We start from the raw sequence: 13,793 nt of genomic DNA, 5'->3' as shown, positions 1-13,793 counted from the left end.
TCCCCAATAATCACTGTAAATACTGACACACTCCCCAATGATCACTGTAAATACTGACACACTCCCCAATAATCACTGTAAATACTGACACTCCCCAATAATCACTGTAAATACGGCCACTCCCAAATAATCACTGTAAATGCTGACACTCCCCAATAATCACTGTAAATACAGACACTCCCCAATAATCACTGTAAATACCGAGACACTCCCCAATAATCACTGTAAATACTGACGCACTCCCCAATAATCACTGTAAATACTGACACACTCCCCAATGATCACTGTAAATACTGAGACACTCCCCAATAATCACTGTAAATACTGACACACTCCCCAATAATCACTGTAAATACTGACACTCCCCAATAATCACTGTAAATACAGACACTCCCCAATAATCACTGTAAATACAGACACTCCCCAATAATCACTGTAAATACTGACACACTCCCCAATAATCACTGGAAATACTGAGACACTCCCCAAAAATCATTGTAAATCCTGACACACTCCCCAATAATCACTGGAAATACAGACACTCCCCAATAATCACTGTAAATACAGACACTCCCCAATAATCACTGTAAATACTGACGCACTCCCCAATAATCACTGTAAATGCTGACACTCCCCAATAATCACTGTAAATACTGACGCACTCCCCAGTAATCACTGTAAATACTGACACACTCCCCAATAATCACTGTAAATACAGAGACACTCCCCAATAATCATTGTAAATACTGACACACTCCCCAATAATCACTGTAAATACAGACACTCCCAAATAATCACTGTAAATACAGACACTCCCCAATAATCACTGTAAATACTGACACACTCCCCAATTATCACTGTAAATACTGAGACACTCCCCAATAATCACTGTAAATACTGACACACTCCCCAATAATCACCGTAAATACTGACACTCCCCAGTAATCACTGTAAATACTGAGACACTCCCCAATAATCACTGTAAATACTGACAATCCCCAATAATCACTATAAATACTGAGACACTCCCCAATAATCACTGTAAATACTGACACACGCCCCAATAATCACTGTAAATACTGACACACGCCCCAATAATCACCGTAAATACTGACACTCCCCAATAATCAGTGTAAATACTGACACACCCCAATAATCACTGTAAATACTGACACACGCCCCAATAATCACTGTAAATACTGACACTCCCCAATAATCACTGGAAATACTGACTCATTCCCCAATAATCACTGTAAATACTGACACACTCCCCAAAAATTACTGTAAATACTGAGACACTCCCCAATAATCACTGTAAATACTGACACCCTCCCCAATAATCACTGTAAAAACTGACACACTCCCCAATAATCACTGTAAATACTGAGACACTCCCCAGTAATCACTGGAAATACTGACACTCCCCAATAATCACTGTAAATACTGAGACACTCCCCAACAATCACTGTAAATACTGAGACACTCCCCAATAATCACTGTAAATACTGACACACTCCACAATAATCACTGTAAATACTGACTCACTCCCCAAAAATCACTGTAAATATTGACACACTCCCCAATAATCACTGTAAATACTGACACTCCCCAATAATCACTGTAAATACTGACACACTCCCCATAATCACTGTAAATACTGAGACTCCCCTATAATCACTGAAAATACTGACACTCCCCAATATTCACTGTAAATACTGACACATTCCTCAATAATCACTGCAAATACTGACGCACTCCCCAATAATCACTGTAAATACTGACACTCCCCAATAATCACTGTAAATACTGACACACTCCCCAGTAATCACTGTCAATACAGAGACACTCCCCAATAATCACTGAAAATACTGACACACTCCCCAATAATCACTGGAAATACTGACACTCCCCAATAATCACTGTAAATAATGAGACACTCCCCAATAATCACTGTAAATACTGACACTCCCCAATAATCACTGTAAATACTGACACACTCCCCATAATCACTGTAAATACTGAGACTCCCCTATAATCACTGAAAATACTGACACTCCCCAATATTCACTGTAAATACTGACACATTCCTCAATAATCACTGCAAATACTGACGCACTCCCCAATAATCACTGTAAATACTGACACTCCCCAATAATCACTGTAAATACTGACACACTCCCCAGTAATCACTGTCAATACAGAGACACTCCCCAATAATCACTGAAAATACTGACACACTCCCCAATAATCACTGGAAATACTGACACTCCCCAATAATCACTGTAAATACTGAGACACTCCCCAATAATCACTGTAAATACTGACACTCCCCAATAATCACTGTAAATACTGACACACGCCCCAATAATCACTGTAAATACTGACACACTCCCCAATAATCACTGGAAATACTGACTCATTCCCCAATAATTACTGTAAATACTGACACACTCCCCAAAAATTACTGTAAATACTGAGACACTCCCCAATAATCACTGTAAATACTGACACACTCCCCAATAATCACTGTAAATACTGACACACTCCCCAATAATCACTGTAAATACTGAGACACTCCCCAGTCATCAGTGTAAATACTGACACACTCTCCAATAATCACTGTAAATACTGACACTCCCCAATAATCATTGTAAATACTGAGACACTCCCCAACAATCACTGTAAATACTGAGACACTCCCCAATAATCACTGTAAATACTGACACACTCCACAATAATCACTGTAAATACTGACTCACTCCCCAAAAATCACTGTAAATATTGACACACTCCCCAATAATCACTGTAAATACTGACACTCCCCAATAATCACTGTAAATACGGACACACTCCCCATAATCACTGGAAATACTGAGACTCCCCTATAATCACTGAAAATACTGACACTCCCCAATATTCACTGTAAATACTGACACATTCCTCAATAATCACTGTAAATACTGACGCACTCCCCAATAATCACTGTAAATACTGACACTCCCCAATAATCACTGTAAATACTGACACACTCCCCAGTAATCACTGTCAATACAGAGACACTCCCCAATAATCACTGAAAATACTGACACACTCCCCAATAATCACTGGAAATACTGACACTCCCCAATAATCACTGTAAATACTGACACACTCCCCAATAATCACTGTAAATACTGACACTCCCCAATAATCACTGTAAATACTGACACACTCCCCAATAATCACTGTAAATACAGAGACACTCCCCAATAATCATTGTAAATACTGACACACTCCCCAATAATCACTGTAAATACAGACACTCCCAAATAATCACTGTAAATACAGACACTCCCCAATAATCACTGTAAATACTGACACACTCCCCAATTATCACTGTAAATACTGAGACACTCCCCAATAATCACTGTAAATACTGACACACTCCCCAATAATCACCGTAAATACTGACACTCCCCAGTAATCACTGTAAATACTGAGACACTCCCCAATAATCACTGTAAATACTGACAATCCCCAATAATCACTATAAATACTGAGACACTCCCCAATAATCACTGTAAATACTGACACACGCCCCAATAATCACTGTAAATACTGACACACGCCCCAATAATCACCGTAAATACTGACACTCCCCAATAATCAGTGTAAATACTGACACACCCCAATAATCACTGTAAATACTGACACACGCCCCAATAATCACTGTAAATACTGACACTCCCCAATAATCACTGGAAATACTGACTCATTCCCCAATAATCACTGTAAATACTGACACACTCCCCAAAAATTACTGTAAATACTGAGACACTCCCCAATAATCACTGTAAATACTGACACCCTCCCCAATAATCACTGTAAAAACTGACACACTCCCCAATAATCACTGTAAATACTGAGACACTCCCCAGTAATCACTGTAAATACTGACACTCCCCAATAATCACTGTAAATACTGAGACACTCCCCAACAATCACTGTAAATACTGAGACACTCCCCAATAATCACTGTAAATACTGACACACTCCACAATAATCACTGTAAATACTGACTCACTCCCCAAAAATCACTGTAAATATTGACACACTCCCCAATAATCACTGTAAATACTGACACTCCCCAATAATCACTGTAAATACTGACACACTCCCCATAATCACTGTAAATACTGAGACTCCCCTATAATCACTGAAAATACTGACACTCCCCAATATTCACTGTAAATACTGACACATTCCTCAATAATCACTGCAAATACTGACGCACTCCCCAATAATCACTGTAAATACTGACACTCCCCAATAATCACTGTAAATACTGACACACTCCCCAGTAATCACTGTCAATACAGAGACACTCCCCAATAATCACTGAAAATACTGACACACTCCCCAATAATCACTGGAAATACTGACACTCCCCAATAATCACTGTAAATACTGAGACACTCCCCAATAATCACTGTAAATACTGACACTCCCCAATAATCACTGTAAATACTGACACACTCCCCATAATCACTGTAAATACTGAGACTCCCCTATAATCACTGAAAATACTGACACTCCCCAATATTCACTGTAAATACTGACACATTCCTCAATAATCACTGCAAATACTGACGCACTCCCCAATAATCACTGTAAATACTGACACTCCCCAATAATCACTGTAAATACTGACACACTCCCCAGTAATCACTGTCAATACAGAGACACTCCCCAATAATCACTGAAAATACTGACACACTCCCCAATAATCACTGGAAATACTGACACTCCCCAATAATCACTGTAAATACTGAGACACTCCCCAATAATCACTGTAAATACTGACACTCCCCAATAATCACTGTAAATACTGACACACGCCCCAATAATCACTGTAAATACTGACACACTCCCCAATAATCACTGGAAATACTGACTCATTCCCCAATAATTACTGTAAATACTGACACACTCCCCAAAAATTACTGTAAATACTGAGACACTCCCCAATAATCACTGTAAATACTGACACACTCCCCAATAATCACTGTAAATACTGACACACTCCCCAATAATCACTGTAAATACTGAGACACTCCCCAGTCATCAGTGGAAATACTGACACACTCTCCAATAATCACTGTAAATACTGACACTCCCCAATAATCATTGTAAATACTGAGACACTCCCCAACAATCACTGTAAATACTGAGACACTCCCCAATAATCACTGTAAATACTGACACACTCCACAATAATCACTGTAAATACTGACTCACTCCCCAAAAATCACTGTAAATATTGACACACTCCCCAATAATCACTGTAAATACTGACACTCCCCAATAATCACTGTAAATACGGACACACTCCCCATAATCACTGGAAATACTGAGACTCCCCTATAATCACTGAAAATACTGACACTCCCCAATATTCACTGTAAATACTGACACATTCCTCAATAATCACTGTAAATACTGACGCACTCCCCAATAATCACTGTAAATACTGACACTCCCCAATAATCACTGTAAATACTGACACACTCCCCAGTAATCACTGTCAATACAGAGACACTCCCCAATAATCACTGAAAATACTGACACACTCCCCAATAATCACTGGAAATACTGACACTCCCCAATAATCACTGTAAATACTGACACACTCCCCAATAATCACTGTAAATACTGACACTCCCCAATAATCACTGTAAATACTGACACTCCCCAATAATCACTGTAAATGCTGACACTCCCCAATAATCACTGTAAATACAGACACTCCCCAATAATCACTGTAAATACTGAGACACTCCCCAATAATCACTGTAAATACTGACGCACTCCCCAATAATCACTGTAAATACTGACACACTCCCCAATGATCACTGTAAATACTGAGACACTCCCCAATAATCACTGTAAATACTGACACACTCCCCAATAATCACTGTAAATACTGACACTCCCCAATAATCACTGTAAATACAGACACTCCCCAATAATCACTGTAAATACAGACACTCCCCAATAATCACTGTAAATACTGACACACTCCCCAAGAATCACTGTAAATACTGAGACACTCCCCAATAATCATTGTAAATACTGACACACTCCTCAATAATCACTGTAAATACAGACACTCCCCAATAATCACTGTAAATACTGACACACTCCCCAATAATCACTGTAAATACTGACGCACTCCCCAATAATCACTGTAAATACTGACACTCCCCATTAATCACTGTAAATACTGACGCACTCCCCAGTAATCACTGTAAATACTGACACACTCCCCAATAATCACTGAAAATACTGACACTCCCCAATATTCACTGTAAATACTGACACACTCCCCAAATATCACTGTAAATATTGACACTCCCCAATAATCACTGTAAATACTGACACTCCCCAATAATCACTGTAAATACTGACACACTCCCCAGTTATCACTGTCAATACAGAGACACTCCCCAATAATCACTGTAAATACTGACACACTCCCCATAATCACTGTAAATACTGAGACTCCCCAATAATCACTGTAAATACTGACACACTCCCCAGTAATCACTGTAAATACTGACACACTCCCCAATAATCACTGTAAATACAGACACTCCCCAGTAATCACTGTAAATACTGACACACTCCCCAATAATCACTGAAAATACTGACACTCCCCAATATTCACTGTAAATACTGACACACTCCCCAAATATCACTGTAAATATTGACACTCCCCAATAATCACTGTAAATACTGACACACTCCCCAATAATCACTGTAAATACTGACACACTCCCCAGTTATCACTGTCAATACAGAGACACTCCCCAATAATCACTGTAAATACTGACACACTCCCCATAATCACTGTAAATACTGAGACTCCCCAATAATCACTGTAAATACTGACACACTCCCCAATAATCACTGGAAATACTGACACTCCCCAATAATCACTGTAAATACTGACACACTCCCCAATAATCAGTGTAAATACTGACACTCCCCAATAATCATAGTAAATACGGACACTCCCAAATAATCACTGTAAATGCTGACACTCCCCAATAATCACTGTAAATACAGACACTCCCCAATAATCACTGTAAATACCGAGACACACCCCAATAATCACTGTAAATACTGACGCACTCCCCAATAATCACTGTAAATACTGACACACTCCCCAATGATCACTGTAAATACTGAGACACTCCCCAATAATCACTGTAAATACTGACACACTCCCCAATAATCACTGTAAATACTGACACTCCCCAATAATCACTGTAAATACAGACACTCCCCAATAATCACTGTAAATACAGACACTCCCCAATAATCACTGTAAATACTGACACACTCCCCAATAATCACTGGAAATACTGAGACACTCCCCAATAATCATTGTAAATACTGACACACTCCCCAATAATCACTGTAAATACAGACACTCCCCAATAATCACTGTAAATACAGAAACTCCCCAACAATCACTGTAAATACTGACGCACTCCCCAAAAATCATTGTAAATACTGACACTCCCCAATAATCACTGTAAATACTGACGCACTCCCCAGTAATCACTGTAAATACTGACACACTCCCCAATAATCACTGTAAATACTGAGACACTCCCCAATAATCATTGTAAATACTGACACACTCCCCAATAATCACTGTAAATACAGACACTCCCAAATAATCACTGTAAATACAGACACTCCCCAATAATCACTGTAAATACTGACGCACTCCCCAATAATCACTATAAATACTGACACTCCCCAATAATCACTGTAAATACTGACACACTCCCCAATTATCACTGTAAATACTGAGACACTCCCCAATAATCACTGTAAATACTGACACACTCCCCAATAATCACCGTAAATACTGACACTCCCCAGTAATCACTGTAAATACTGAGACACTCCCCAATAATCACTGTAAATACTGACAATCCCCAATAATCACTATAAATACTGAGACACTCCCCAATAATCACTGTAAATACTGACACACGCCCCAATAATCACTGTAAATACTGACACACGCCCCAATAATCACCGTAAATACTGACACTCCCCAATAATCAGTGTAAATACTGACACACCCCAATAATCACTGTAAATACTGACACACTCCCCAATAATCACTGTAAATACTGAGACACTCCCCAATAATCACTGTAAATACTGACACACTCCCCAGTAATCACCGTAAATACTGACACTCCCCAGTAATCACTGTAAATACTGAGACACTCCCCAATAATCACTGTAAATACTGACACTCCCCAATAATCACTATAAATACTGAGACACCCCCCAATAATCACTGTAAATACTGACACACGCCCCAATAATCACTGTAAATACTGACACACGCCCCAATAATCACCGTAAATACTGACACTCCCCAATAATCACTGTAAATACTGACACACGCCCCAATAATCACTGTAAATACTGACACACTCCCCAATAATCACTGGAAATACTGACTCATTCCCCAATAATCACTGTAAATACTGACATACTCCCCAAAAATTACTGTAAATACTGAGACACTCCCCAATAATCACTGTAAATACTGACACACTCCCCAATAATCACTGTAAATACTGACACACTCCCCAATAATCACTGTAAATACTGAGACACTCCCCAGTAATCAGTGTAAATACTGACACACTCCCCAATAATCACTGTAAATACTGACACTCCCCAATAATCACTGTAAATACTGAGACACTCCCCAACAATCACTGTAAATACTGAGACACTCCCCAATAATCACTGTAAATACTGACACACTCCACAATAATCACTGTAAATACTGACACACTCCCCAATAATCACTGTAAATACTGACACTCCCCAATAATCACTGTAAATACAGACACTCCCCAATAATCACTGTAAATACAGACACTCCCCAATAATCACTGTAAATACTGACACACTCCCCAAGAATCACTGTAAATACTGAGACACTCCCCAATAATCATTGTAAATACTGACACACTCCTCAATAATCACTGTAAATACAGACACTCCCCAATAATCACTGTAAATACTGACACACTCCCCAATAATCACTGTAAATACTGACGCACTCCCCAATAATCACTGTAAATACTGACACTCCCCATTAATCACTGTAAATACTGACGCACTCCCCAGTAATCACTGTAAATACTGACACACTCCCCAATAATCACTGAAAATACTGACACTCCCCAATATTCACTGTAAATACTGACACACTCCCCAAATATCACTGTAAATATTGACACTCCCCAATAATCACTGTAAATACTGACGCTCCCCAATAATCACTGTAAATACTGACACACTCCCCAGTTATCACTGTCAATACAGAGACACTCCCCAATAATCACTGTAAATACTGACACACTCCCCATAATCACTGTAAATACTGAGACTCCCCAATAATCACTGTAAATACTGACACACTCCCCAGTAATCACTGTAAATACTGACACACTCCCCAATAATCACTGTAAATACAGACACTCCCCAGTAATCACTGTAAATACTGACACACTCCCCAATAATCACTGAAAATACTGACACTCCCCAATATTCACTGTAAATACTGACACACTCCCCAAATATCACTGTAAATATTGACACTCCCCAATAATCACTGTAAATACTGACGCTCCCCAATAATCACTGTAAATACTGACACACTCCCCAGTTATCACTGTCAATACAGAGACACTCCCCAATAATCACTGTAAATACTGACACACTCCCCATAATCACTGTAAATACTGAGACTCCCCAATAATCACTGTAAATACTGACACACTCCCCAATAATCACTGGAAATACTGACACTCCCCAATAATCACTGTAAATACTGACACACTCCCCAATAATCAGTGTAAATACTGACACTCCCCAATAATCATAGTAAATACGGACACTCCCAAATAATCACTGTAAATGCTGACACTCCCCAATAATCACTGTAAATACAGACACTCCCCAATAATCACTGTAAATACCGAGACACACCCCAATAATCACTGTAAATACTGACGCACTCCCCAATAATCACTGTAAATACTGACACACTCCCCAATGATCACTGTAAATACTGAGACACTCCCCAATAATCACTGTAAATACTGACACACTCCCCAATAATCACTGTAAATACTGACACTCCCCAATAATCACTGTAAATACAGACACTCCCCAATAATCACTGTAAATACAGACACTCCCCAATAATCACTGTAAATACTGACACACTCCCCAATAATCACTGGAAATACTGAGACACTCCCCAATAATCATTGTAAATACTGACACACTCCCCAATAATCACTGTAAATACAGACACTCCCCAATAATCACTGTAAATACAGAAACTCCCCAATAATCACTGTAAATACTGACACACTCCCCAATTATCACTGTAAATACTGAGACACTCCCCAATAATCACTGTAAATACTGACACACTCCCCAATAATCACCGTAAATACTGACACTCCCCAGTAATCACTGTAAATACTGAGACACTCCCCAATAATCACTGTAAATACTGACAATCCCCAATAATCACTATAAATACTGAGACACTCCCCAATAATCACTGTAAATACTGACACACGCCCCAATAATCACTGTAAATACTGACACACGCCCCAATAATCACCGTAAATACTGACACTCCCCAATAATCAGTGTAAATACTGACACACCCCAATAATCACTGTAAATACTGACACACTCCCCAATAATCACTGTAAATACTGAGACACTCCCCAATAATCACTGTAAATACTGACACACTCCCCAGTAATCACCGTAAATACTGACACTCCCCAGTAATCACTGTAAATACTGAGACACTCCCCAATAATCACTGTAAATACTGACACTCCCCAATAATCACTATAAATACTGAGACACCCCCCAATAATCACTGTAAATACTGACACACGCCCCAATAATCACTGTAAATACTGACACACGCCCCAATAATCACCGTAAATACTGACACTCCCCAATAATCACTGTAAATACTGACACACGCCCCAATAATCACTGTAAATACTGACACACTCCCCAATAATCACTGGAAATACTGACTCATTCCCCAATAATCACTGTAAATACTGACATACTCCCCAAAAATTACTGTAAATACTGAGACACTCCCCAATAATCACTGTAAATACTGACACACTCCCCAATAATCACTGTAAATACTGACACACTCCCCAATAATCACTGTAAATACTGAGACACTCCCCAGTAATCAGTGTAAATACTGACACACTCCCCAATAATCACTGTAAATACTGACACTCCCCAATAATCACTGTAAATACTGAGACACTCCCCAACAATCACTGTAAATACTGAGACACTCCCCAATAATCACTGTAAATACTGACACACTCCACAATAATCACTGTAAATACTGACACACTCCCCAATAATCACTGTAAATACTGACACTCCCCAATAATCACTGTAAATACAGACACTCCCCAATAATCACTGTAAATACAGACACTCCCCAATAATCACTGTAAATACTGACACACTCCCCAAGAATCACTGTAAATACTGAGACACTCCCCAATAATCATTGTAAATACTGACACACTCCTCAATAATCACTGTAAATACAGACACTCCCCAATAATCACTGTAAATACTGACACACTCCCCAATAATCACTGTAAATACTGACGCACTCCCCAATAATCACTGTAAATACTGACACTCCCCATTAATCACTGTAAATACTGACGCACTCCCCAGTAATCACTGTAAATACTGACACACTCCCCAATAATCACTGAAAATACTGACACTCCCCAATATTCACTGTAAATACTGACACACTCCCCAAATATCACTGTAAATATTGACACTCCCCAATAATCACTGTAAATACTGACGCTCCCCAATAATCACTGTAAATACTGACACACTCCCCAGTTATCACTGTCAATACAGAGACACTCCCCAATAATCACTGTAAATACTGACACACTCCCCATAATCACTGTAAATACTGAGACTCCCCAATAATCACTGTAAATACTGACACACTCCCCAGTAATCACTGTAAATACTGACACACTCCCCAATAATCACTGTAAATACAGACACTCCCCAGTAATCACTGTATATACTGACACACTCCCCAATAATCACTGAAAATACTGACACTCCCCAATATTCACTGTAAATACTGACACACTCCCCAAATATCACTGTAAATATTGACACTCCCCAATAATCACTGTAAATACTGACGCTCCCCAATAATCACTGTAAATACTGACACACTCCCCAGTTATCACTGTCAATACAGAGACACTCCCCAATAATCACTGTAAATACTGACACACTCCCCATAATCACTGTAAATACTGAGACTCCCCAATAATCACTGTAAATACTGACACACTCCCCAATAATCACTGGAAATACTGACACTCCCCAATAATCACTGTAAATACTGACACACTCCCCAATAATCAGTGTAAATACTGACACTCCCCAATAATCATAGTAAATACGGACACTCCCAAATAATCACTGTAAATGCTGACACTCCCCAATAATCACTGTAAATACAGACACTCCCCAATAATCACTGTAAATACCGAGACACACCCCAATAATCACTGTAAATACTGACGCACTCCCCAATAATCACTGTAAATACTGACACACTCCCCAATGATCACTGTAAATACTGAGACACTCCCCAATAATCACTGTAAATACTGACACACTCCCCAATAATCACTGTAAATACTGACACTCCCCAATAATCACTGTAAATACAGACACTCCCCAATAATCACTGTAAATACAGACACTCCCCAATAATCACTGTAAATACTGACACACTCCCCAATAATCACTGGAAATACTGAGACACTCCCCAATAATCATTGTAAATACTGACACACTCCCCAATAATCACTGTAAATACAGACACTCCCCAATAATCACTGTAAATACAGAAACTCCCCAACAATCACTGTAAATACTGACGCACTCCCCAAAAATCATTGTAAATACTGACACTCCCCAATAATCACTGTAAATACTGACGCACTCCCCAGTAATCACTGTAAATACTGACACACTCCCCAATAATCACTGTAAATACTGAGACACTCCCCAATAATCATTGTAAATACTGACACACTCCCCAATAATCACTGTAAATACAGACACTCCCAAATAATCACTGTAAATACAGACACTCCCCAATAATCACTGTAAATACTGACGCACTCCCCAATAATCACTATAAATACTGACACTCCCCAATAATCACTGTAAATACTGACACACTCCCCAATTATCACTGTAAATACTGAGACACTCCCCAATAATCACTGTAAATACTGACACACTCCCCAATAATCACCGTAAATACTGACACTCCCCAGTAATCACTGTAAATACTGAGACACTCCCCAATAATCACTGTAAATACTGACAATCCCCAATAATCACTATAAATACTGAGACACTCCCCAATAATCACTGTAAATACTGACACACGCCCCAATAATCACTGTAAATACTGACACACGCCCCAATAATCACCGTAAATACTGACACTCCCCAATAATCAGTGTAAATACTGACACACCCCAATAATCACTGTAAATACTGACACACTCCCCAATAATCACTGTAAATACTGAGACACTCCCCAATAATCACTGTAAATACTGACA

The sequence above is a fragment of the Mustelus asterias genome, chromosome 24 (assembly GCF_964213995.1).
Source record: "Mustelus asterias chromosome 24, sMusAst1.hap1.1, whole genome shotgun sequence".
In the NCBI taxonomy this organism is placed as follows: Eukaryota; Metazoa; Chordata; class Chondrichthyes; order Carcharhiniformes; family Triakidae; genus Mustelus; species Mustelus asterias.
Note: the sequence above shows the minus strand (reverse complement) of the source record.